Source organism: Mesoplodon mirus (genome assembly GCF_964341445.2).
Source record: "Mesoplodon mirus genome assembly, chromosome: 8".
NCBI classification, from domain to species: domain Eukaryota; kingdom Metazoa; phylum Chordata; class Mammalia; order Artiodactyla; family Ziphiidae; genus Mesoplodon; species Mesoplodon mirus.
This window is the reverse complement of record NC_138984.1, coordinates 48,545,752-48,556,210: the sequence shown is the minus strand read 5'-3', so window position 1 is coordinate 48,556,210 and position 10,459 is coordinate 48,545,752. Positions and strand designations below refer to the sequence as shown.

At 35.9% G+C, this 10,459-nt stretch overlaps 1 pseudogene across 1 annotated transcript; it reads left to right on the top strand.

Moving 5' to 3' along the window:
* Positions 1-6,223: 6,223 nt before the first annotated feature.
* On the top strand, positions 6,224-6,688 carry LOC309809503 (prefoldin subunit 2-like; annotated as a pseudogene). Its single transcript has one exon. The product of its transcript is annotated as a prefoldin subunit 2-like (transcript).
* The last annotated feature ends 3,771 nt before the right edge of the window (positions 6,689-10,459 follow it).

Sequence of the window (10,459 nt, the reverse complement as noted above, 5' to 3'; positions counted from 1 at the left end):
TTCCACTGGAACATTAGAAATATCACGGGGATAACACCAGGTGGCCATGGAGGTAAGACATAGAATGAGTAGTGTCAGTGGGGAAGACCCTGGGCAAAAAAGCTATTTCATTCATTTATTTTATGCACTAAACTTTTGAATACTAATTTTAAATATGGTTTTCTACATTTTAAAAAATAGTTTGAAACATGTTCTGGGGTACATAGGAAAAAACATTAAATGAATTACTGACACCAGCCTTATTGACAATTTTGCTATAAACTGTACTTTCACTATCCAAATGTCATCACAATATCCACTTAACTGCAACCCTGAATAACTTATCAGGAGCTCTAGCAAATCTTAAAAACTAGAGTTCAGGGCTTCACTGGTGGCGCAGTGGTTGAGAGTCCGCCTGCCGATGCAGGGGACTACGGGTTTGTGTCCCGGTCCGGGAAGATCCCACATGCCGCGGAGCAGCTGGGCCCGTGTGCCATGGCCACTGAGCCTGCGCGTCCAGAGCCTGTGCTCCGCAACGGGAGAGGCCACATCAATGAGAGGCCCGCGTACCGCAAAAAAAACCAAAAAAACAAAAAAAACAACTAGAGTTCATATTAACAACGAGAATTCCATAATGACAAGAGATTGTTTCTCATGTTAAGTTTTAAATAAGCTAAGGACATGCTGCTGCAAGTATTTTTATACATAAATGAAAGAATACTTATTGATGTTATTAATGAAATATTTCTCTTGGAATAAAAACAATGGTACAGTAAAGCAAACAAACATTAAATAAAAGCTAAAAAAAGAAAGTCTCAAGTATTCAGAGAAATATTTCATTAAGAAATACGCTATGCTGTAGATAAGGACAGGTGGCAAAAATTGGATTTCCCATCTGCAGACTGTAAAATCATCTACAGGTTGGCTTTCAAAAGTATTACAGCCAATATGTGGAAACCTGTCCATTTGCAAATTACGCCAGATGGACCCTGACCAAATTCAGAGAGCCATGTAGGACCAGTATTCTTTCCGATGTTTTTTAAAGTTTAAAGCAGATGACCATTCCATTTGCACAGCAAAATAGGAACTGTGAGCAGAATTTATTTAGGGAGTCGAGAAAAGTCAGTTAACGACATCAGACCTCCTTTAAAGTCCAGATCCTAACAATCAAAATCCTCTGCAGATGTGGCCCATTCAGAGGTGATGATAAGATTGGCAATTACCTAGTTTTTAACTGAAGAGTCCAGTATTTCAACTTCTTCCCAGGAAATGGATTAAGAAATTTCCAGAGATGTATAATGAAGCATTATTACTATCACATTGTGACTCGGGTTTTTAGTTTTATCACTCTCTGTGTAGAACTGTGCCCTGTGCTAGTCTAGTAATTTTTATTTTGTTTGTGAGTTTTTATGCTTTAAAGCTGCTTCAAAGCAAAAGCTTTCTGCTCATCAGGAAAAGCATATCAACATTGTGTAGCTGCAGCATTTGTAATAGTGTGGTATACTGGCATCATTGTAGTGCAGCTGAGTATTTTCTTTTTATAATAACAAAACATGCAGTATTGCAGTCTTTGCCTAGCTTCCTTTTTCTCATACACTGAAGACAAGAAATAAATTAAGGAAAAGAAAGCAAAGAAATAGAAGGGAAGGGAAGAGAAGGGAGGGGAGGGAATGGGAAGGAAGAGGAGGGAGGGAGGAAGACAGGAAGGAAGGAAGGAAAGAAGGAAGGAAGGAAGGGGGGAGAGGAAACAGGCAGCTCATAAAAGAGATATAAATGTAATTTGCTCTAAAATCCCTTAAAAGAGGGGCATACAGTTTTGTTCATGAGGAAAGATACAGTAACACTGAAGAAGATGCAGGTTATGTACAAAATAAATGTTTTTATTTTCTATAAGAAAATAAAACTGAATTAAAATGCCTTCAAATATCAGAATTAGTTTCCTTTAGAAAATTCTTCTTTCTGTCCCCAGAGCTTTGAGATTCCCTAATTGTGAGGAACCTTCTTCTGATGAATTAAAACTAGATGCTATCTCTTGGGAGAAAATAAATATAGAAGGTGGCAGAGCTCCTTCCAAATTCCTCTTTAGGAAAAAGCAATAATCTAGTTGCTCATTTATTTTAAGAGAATATTTTTTGATAAACTAGAAGCTTTATTCATCAAATAATCTAAATTTATTGAAAATATTCTAATTCCTATGTCATGTGACAGTATGGAAATAATCATTAAATTACACATAGTTTACACATAGTTTATGGATGAATGAAACAAATTAAATATTACACATAGCTTATGGATGAATGAAACAACAAATTAAATACTGAATCAATATGTGAATTTTGTGGAATTCTTTGTATCTTTTACTTGATTAGAATCAAAGTTAAGCTTAAATTTTTAAAAGTTCAATATAAAAAAATGAAATCTTATAATAATAAATTCCTTATGGGGAATCATTCATATTTTACAGCTGTATTAAGGTATAATGGAAGTATAATATAATAAACTAGATAGATATTCAATTTGAAAAGTTTTGATTTATCATTATACCTATGAAACCATCACTGCAAGTCAAGGTAATGAACATATCAATTGTCCCAAAAGTTTAAACCATCTCCACTCCCTTCCCCAGGCAACCACTCATCTGCTTTCTGTCACTATAGATTAATTTGTATATCCCAGAATTTTAAATAACTGTACATATATTTATGTTCCCTTTTTTCCTCTGGCTTGTTGTAAACAGCATAATTATTTTGAGATTCATCCTTGTTGCCTGAATCAATATCTTTTTTAATTATTGAGTAGTATTTCATTATATGGATATACTACAATTTGCTTATCCATTCATCTGTTAATAGATGTTTGGGTTGCTTACAGTTTGGGGTTACTAACAAATAAAGCATCACGAAAAACTGTGCATCAGTCTTTGTGTGGACATACATTTTATATCTCTTCCATATACAACAGGCAGGGGATGATTAGGTTATACAAAAATCGTATGTTTAAATGTTCAAGAAACTGTAAACCATTTTTCCAAAGTCATTATAATAGTTTACATTCCTTTCGGCAGTGTATGAGAGTTCAAGTTGCTCTGCATGCTTACCAACACTTGGTATGGTCCAAACTTGATTTTTGGCAATTCTCCTAGTGATACAGTGGTGTCTCGCTGTGGTTTAATATGCATTTCTCTAATGACCAATGATCTTAAGCATCTTTTTATGTGCTTATTTACATCCATACATATTCTTTGCTGAAGTGTCTGTTCAAAACTTTTGTCCATTATTAATTGGGTTGTAGGTATTATTTTTATTGAGTTGTAAGTTTGCTGTACAATATATTTTAGAAAGAAGTCCTTTGTCAGATAAATGTTTGCAAATATCTTCTTCCAGTCAGTAACTTGTCTTTTCTTTTTTGTAACAGTGATTATTGAAGAGCATTTTTTATATTTTTGATGAAATCCAATTTGGCAATTTTTCTTTTTGTACTTTGTGTCTTTTTGTACAGATATTTGTCAAATCCAGGCTCACTAAAATTTTCTCCTCTTTCTTTTAAAGGGTTTATCTATCACAATTAGATCTATTATTTATTTTGAGTTAATTTTTGAATATAGCGTGAAGTAAGGGTTGGGCTTTTATCTGTTTTTCTATGGCTATCTAACATCATTTGTTGTAAGTTTATCTTTTTTTTTCCCACTCAGTTGCCTTGATACCTTTGTCAAAAAACAATTGCAAATATATATATGGTCTATATGTCCATTTTTATATCAATACAAAGCTATCATGACTAATGCAGATTTTTCATGTGTTGAAATCAGATAGTGTGATGAGTAACTTTGGTATTTTTTCAAAATCATTTTAGCTACTGTATATTTGCATTTCTATGTAAGTTTTAGAATCCACTTGTCAATTTCTGTAGTGAAGACTGCTGGAATCTTAAATAGGATTGCTGAAAACTTTAGAAAAATTCAGGAAGAATTGGTATCTTACAAGATTGAATTTTCCAATACATTAATATGATACATTCCTCTACTTAGGTCTTCTCTAATACCTCTCAGCAATGTTTTGTAGTTCTCAGTGTTTCATATGTTTTTCATATTTATCTCTATTTGATGCTTTTGCAAATAGTATTTATTTTAATTTCAGTTTCCAATTTTTCAATGCTAGTATATAGAAACACATAGATTTTTTATTTTTTTACAGGTTTATTGAAGTATAATTGATATTTTTAAAACTGCACATATTTAATGTATATAATTTGATGACTTCAGAAATATGCATGCATACAACTGTGATATCATCACCACAAGGTAATAAACATCCATCACCTCCAAAAGTTTCCTTGTGTCCCTTTGGTGCGGGGGGTGCTTTTTGTTTTTTTGTGGTAAGAGCACTTAACATTAGATCTACTGTCTTAAAGTTTTAAGTGCACCATATCGATTGTTAACTACAGGTACTATGTTGCACAGCAGACTTCTAGAGCTTATTCATCTTGTATAACTATAAATTAATATCTATTGAACAACAACTCCCCATTTCCCCCTCTCCTCCCTTCCCTTGGCAACCACCATTCTATTTTCTGCTTCTATAATTTGACTGTTTTAGATATCTCACATAAATGGTACCATGCAATATTTGTTCATCTTTGACTGACTTATTCAACGTAGCATAATGTCTTCCAGATCCATCTATACTGTTTCAAGTGACAGGATCTCCTTTTTTCTGACTCAATAATATTCCATTGTATGTGTATACCACATTTTCTTGTCCCATCGTGGACACTGGGTTGTTGCCACATCTTGTTTATTGTGAATAATTCTGCAATGAACATTCTCATTCATTTTCATAAATTTACATATCTTGGAGAGATTTTCATACATTTACATATCTTGGAACCTCACTACACTCATAAATTAGTTCTAGTAGGTTTTTCATAGCTTTCTTTGCATTTTCTACATAATTAGATATTCCACAAATAAAAAAGTTTTACCTCTTTCTTTCCAATCTGTATGTCTTATATTTCTTTTCCTTACTTTACTACAATAGTTAGGAATTCCAGCAAAAGAGTAAAAAGAAGTGAGGAGAAAGGATATCTTTGCCATTGTCTCCATGTTAGAGGTAAACAACCAGTTTTTACCCATTAAATATGGTGTTAGCTATTGCTTTTCTTAAAGCTCTTCATCATATTGGGGAACTTATATTCTATTCCTAAATGACTTAGACTTTTATTCACAAATATAGGTTGGTTTATCTAACCTATATTTTTTCTAACCTGTTAATATGATTATACTGATTGCTTTTTAGTATAAAACCAACCTTGCATTCTTTGCATAAAGTCCACTTGATCATGATGTGCTATCTTTTTTATATATTGTTGGATTCAACTGGGTAAAATTTTATTAAGAATTTTTGTGTATATGTTGATAACAGCTAATGATCTATATTTTTGTGTCTTGTAGAATTTATGCTGGCCTCAAAAAATGAGTTGGGACATGTCCCCTCCACTTCTATTGTCTGTATGTATAGTATTGGAGTTATTAATTCCTTAAATCTTTAGTAGAACTTACCATTTAAGGCACCTAGACCTAGAGTTTCTTTTGCATAAAGCTTTTTAACTACTTATTCATTTTCTCTCATTTATTTGGGGCTTTTCAGGCTGTTTCTTCCTGAGTGAGATTTGATAGTTTCTATCCTTCAAAACCTTTGTTCATTTCATACAAATTTTCAAATTTATTCATATAAAATAGTTCATAATTTCCCCCTTATTTTCCTCTTAAAAACTGAAGAATCCATAGTGATGCCCTCTCTCTTATGGTATGGGTAATTCTGTCTTATTTAGCTTTTTTTTTTCATCAGTTGTAGCAAATGTTTATACATTCAATGATCTTTCCAAAGAAATGGATTTTTGTTTCTTCAGTTTTTTCTGTTGTTTTTGTTTTCTGTTTCATTGATATCCACTCTGATCTTTATTGTTTCCTGTCCTATGATTACTTTCCAGCCTAATGCATTTTTCTTTCTCTAATTTCTTAAAATCAAGTTTATATTATTGTCTTGAGATTTATATTTTAATCTAAATATTTAGTGGTATAAATTCCTATATAAGCACTCTTTAATTGCATTTCACAAATTTTTGTTTCATTCAGCTTAAAATACCTTAAAATTTCTGTTGTTTCTTTCTTTGCTGGTGGGTTTTTCAGAATTACGGACTTAAATTTCCAAATATGGGCAGATCGGAAGCCCAGCAAGCAATGAAGATGGCAGAGAGCAGTGGTCGCACTGGCAAGAGCAGCCAGAGCGGCTCTGGGAAGGGGGTTCATGTCAGCAGAGCAAGTAATTGCTGGTTTCAATCGCCTTCGGCAGGAACAGCAGGGCCTGGCCTCCAAAGCAGCTGAACTGGAGATGGAGTTGAATGAGCACCGTCTAGTGACTGATACTCTGAAGGAGGTAGATGAAACCTGCAAGTGCTACCACATGGTTGGAGGGTGCTGGTAGAGCGAACTGTCAAAGAGGTGCTGCCTGCCCTGAAGAACAACCAGGAGCAGATACAGAAGATTACTGAGACACTAACACAGCGGTTTCTGGCAAAGGGAAAAGAACTAAATGAATTCCGGGAAAAGCACAACATTCGTCTCATGGGGGAAGATAAGACACCAGCAGCCAAAGAAAACTCAGAAGGGGCTGGGGCTGAGGCCAGCCCAGCTGCAGTATTGGTCTCCTAGAGAGCAAGGCCTTTGCATTTTTTCTACCCTGACTCCCACTTCTTATAATTCCTCTTTACTGTTATTATTTTCTCTGCCATTGTAATTTTTTGGTTAATTAAATGTTTTGGTCAGAAAAAAATTTTCCAAATATGTTGACAGTTTCTAGATTTTCTTTATATTTACTTCTAATTTAATTCCACTATGCTCACACAACATACTTTTTATGATGTGAATATTTTAACAATTATTGAGACATGGATTATGGCCCTGAATATTGTGTCTGTCTTAGTATTTGTTCCTTACATATTTATTCTACTGTCTAGGGACGGAGTGTTTGTGAATGTTAGTTAATTAGTTGGCATCTCACTTAAATTTAGTCACATATCTAGGAAAAACTGTAATTTGAGGCCCATAATTAAGACCATTAACTTTTGTCAATTGGTGCATTTTGGCATATGTTAAAGTTAATTCAAAACCTATGTTGTAGGGCTTCCCTGGTGGCTCAGTGGTCAACAATCCTCCTGCCAAAGCAGGGGACATGGGTTCGAGCCCTGGTCCAGGAAGATCCCACATGCCGCAGAACAACTAAGCTCCCGAGCCACAACTACTGAAGCCTGTGCACCTAGAGCCCGTGCTCCGCAACAAGAGAAACCACAGCAATGAGAAACCTGTGCAGCTCAACAAAGAGTAGCCCCACTCGCCGCAACTAGAGAAAGTCCGTGCGCAGCAACAAAGACCCAACACGCCAAAAAAAAAAAACAAAAAAAAAAAACAAAAAAAAACTATGTTGTAGAGGCACAAATGCCAACCAGTGCCCTTTTATCTTTTTGTTGTAGGCATTATTTTAGAAAATTTTGGTTTCCAATTGGGTCAAACTGTGAGCTTCTGTTTGAGTGTTGAGTTTCCTTCTCCTGTACCCAGGGTTTTGGGGGATTTTGTTGTTGTTATTGTTGTTTGAATTTTTTGCGGTAGTTAACGGATATACTTAAGGGAGAGAGTGTCCTCTCTATACTGCTAATATTTACAAGTTTCTTACTCCAGAGAGTCTCAAATAATTACTGTCTGAGTTAAAGGTGTTCCCATGGCTTTATTGGGCTTAGAATCACAGGCTTATGCTGGGTTTATCCTTGACTGCACCACAGTAATGTCTTGGGTGTGTTTTACCTATAACCCTGAGAATGAGGACCATTTTTGGAAACAGAGGCAAAGGCAGCAGCAGCAAAGGCATTTTAGAGGATTCTAGTTAGCCATCATCTTCTAAGAGTGTGGAAATCAGCATGCCACATGATGAGTCCTCTTCCTCCACATAAGCAAAGAACCAGTGGGCCTATATATGGCAGGGTATTGGTCTTTCCATTCATAAGGTGTACCAACATGATCACAGTTCAGTTTTTTTCCTTTAAAGTCATTCTTAAAATTTCACTGGCGTATATTTTTACTTGAGCATCTGTAATTCAGTCTTCAAATCTGTTATGATTTTTCTCCGGTTATGATTTTTCTCCTATTTTTTTAGAATACAAAACTCTTGTTTAATTTTTTCCTCTTTTTGTCCATTTTTCTTCTTAGTAAAAACTAAGGTTAAATCCTGCTTGTTTTTATATCCTCAAATTTTTGTTTGAACATACTTAATTCATCTTGGTATTTTGTGTTAAAACAGCCTTTTGCTTCATAATTGTTTTTGTGCAGGGAAGGGAATTTTTATTAGGTAAAATATTTTTATTCTCTTCAGTTTTATTCTTGTAGTAGTTTTGTGTAGAGTTGTGAGAAGACTGCCCTGTTGCCGCATTTGATAAACAAAGTTGATGGCTTGGAGTAGCTCACAAGACTCTTATTTCAAGAGAAATCTCTTCTGTTAGTGTATAAAACTGCACTTTCTTTATTAGGTGGCCTTTTGAGGAGTGTATGTGTCTGTCCTTCCAATTTCTGTTGTTTTCTTTTGCCTTCCACAAACTTTAAAATTTCCCCCAGATTTATTTTTCCTTGAAATGCAGTATCCATTTCACTTTTTTTAACCTTCCTCTCTCCAAAAACCATTATCTTTCCAAAACTGCCTCCTCAACTCCTATATGTACTTTTTACCTCCAGCTTTATTGATATATAATTGACACACAACATTGTGTAAGCTTAAGGGGTACAACACGTTGATCTGATATACTTTTATTGCAAAATGATGACCACAGTCATGTTAGCTAACACCTCGATCACCTCACATAATTACTAGTTCTTTAGTGGTGAGAACATTAAAGATTTACACTCTCAGCAACTTTCAGGTATATAATACAGTATTGTTAAATATAATTATCATGCTGTTACATTAGATCCTCAGAACTTATTCATCTTATAGCTGGAAGTTTGTACCCTTTGACCAATATCTCCCCACTTCCCTCAATTCCCAGCCCCAAGCAAACACCGTTCTTCTCTTGGTTTCTATGAGTTTGGCTTTTCAGATTTCATATATAAGTGATATGATACAGTATTTGTCTTTCTTTCTCTGACTTCATTTTTTTTTTTTTTTTTTTTTTTTTTTTTCCTGTACGCGGGCCTCTCACTGCTGTGGCCTCCCCCGCTGCGGAGCACAGGCTCCGGACACACAGGCTCCGCGGCCATGGCTCGCGGGCCCAGCCGCTCCGCGGCACGCGGGATCCTCCGGGATCGGGGCACGAACCCGTGTCCCCTGCATCAGCAGGCGGACTCTCAACCACTGCGCCACCAGGGAAGCCCCTCTGACTTCATTTTTCATAACGTCCTCAAGGTTCACCCATGTTGTCACAAATGGCAGGATTTCCTCGGCAGGATCTTTTTATCCATTCATCTATAGACAAACACTTAGGTGGTTTCCATATCTTGACTATTGTGAATAATGCTGCCACAAACATGGGAGTGTAGATATCGCTTCAAAATCCTGATTTCAATTCCTTTGGACATATTCCCAGAAGTGGGATTGCTGGATCATTTCCTTCAATTATGAAGGATAATTTTTCTGTATAGAATATTCTTGTTGGCAGTGTTGTTTTTTGTTTTTTGTTCTTTTTTCTTTTAGCACTTTACACATATCATCCAACTCTCTACTGGCCTGTAAGGTTTCTTATGAGAAATCCACTATTAGCCTAGTGGGGGTCCCTTTTATGTTATAAGCTCCTATTCTCTTGCTGCTTTTTAGATTTTCTCTTTGCCTTTGATTTTTGACTGTTTTAGTGTAACGTGTCTTGGAAAGGATCTCTTTAAGTTGAGTTTGTTTGGTGAACTATGAGTTTCTTGAACTTGGATATCTAAATCTCTCCCTAGCTTTGGAAAGCTCTCAGCCATTATTTCTTTTCTTTTTTTTTTTTTTTTTAATTTATTTGGCTGCGTCGGGTCTTCGTCGCAGCATGTGGGATCTTCGTTGTGGCATGCAGGATCTTTTGTTGCGGCACGCAGGCTTCTCTCCAGTTGTGGTGCACGGGCTCAGTAGTTGCAGCACATGGGCTCTGTGTGGCGCGCGGGCACTAGAGCATGCAGGTGTAGCTGCCCCACAGCATGTGGAATCTTAGTTCCCCAACCAGGGATCGAACCCACGTCCCCTGCATTTGAAGGCAGATTCTTAACCACTGGACCACCAGGGAGGTCCCGCCATTATTTCTTTACATAAGCTTTCTGCCCCCTGCTTACTCTCTTCTCCTTCTGGAACCCCAACAATTTGCTATTTTTTTGATGGTATTCCATAGATCACATAGCCTTTCTTCACTCTTTCATTCTTTTATCTTTGTTCTCCTTGATAATTTCAAAGTTCCTTTCATCTAACTCACAGAT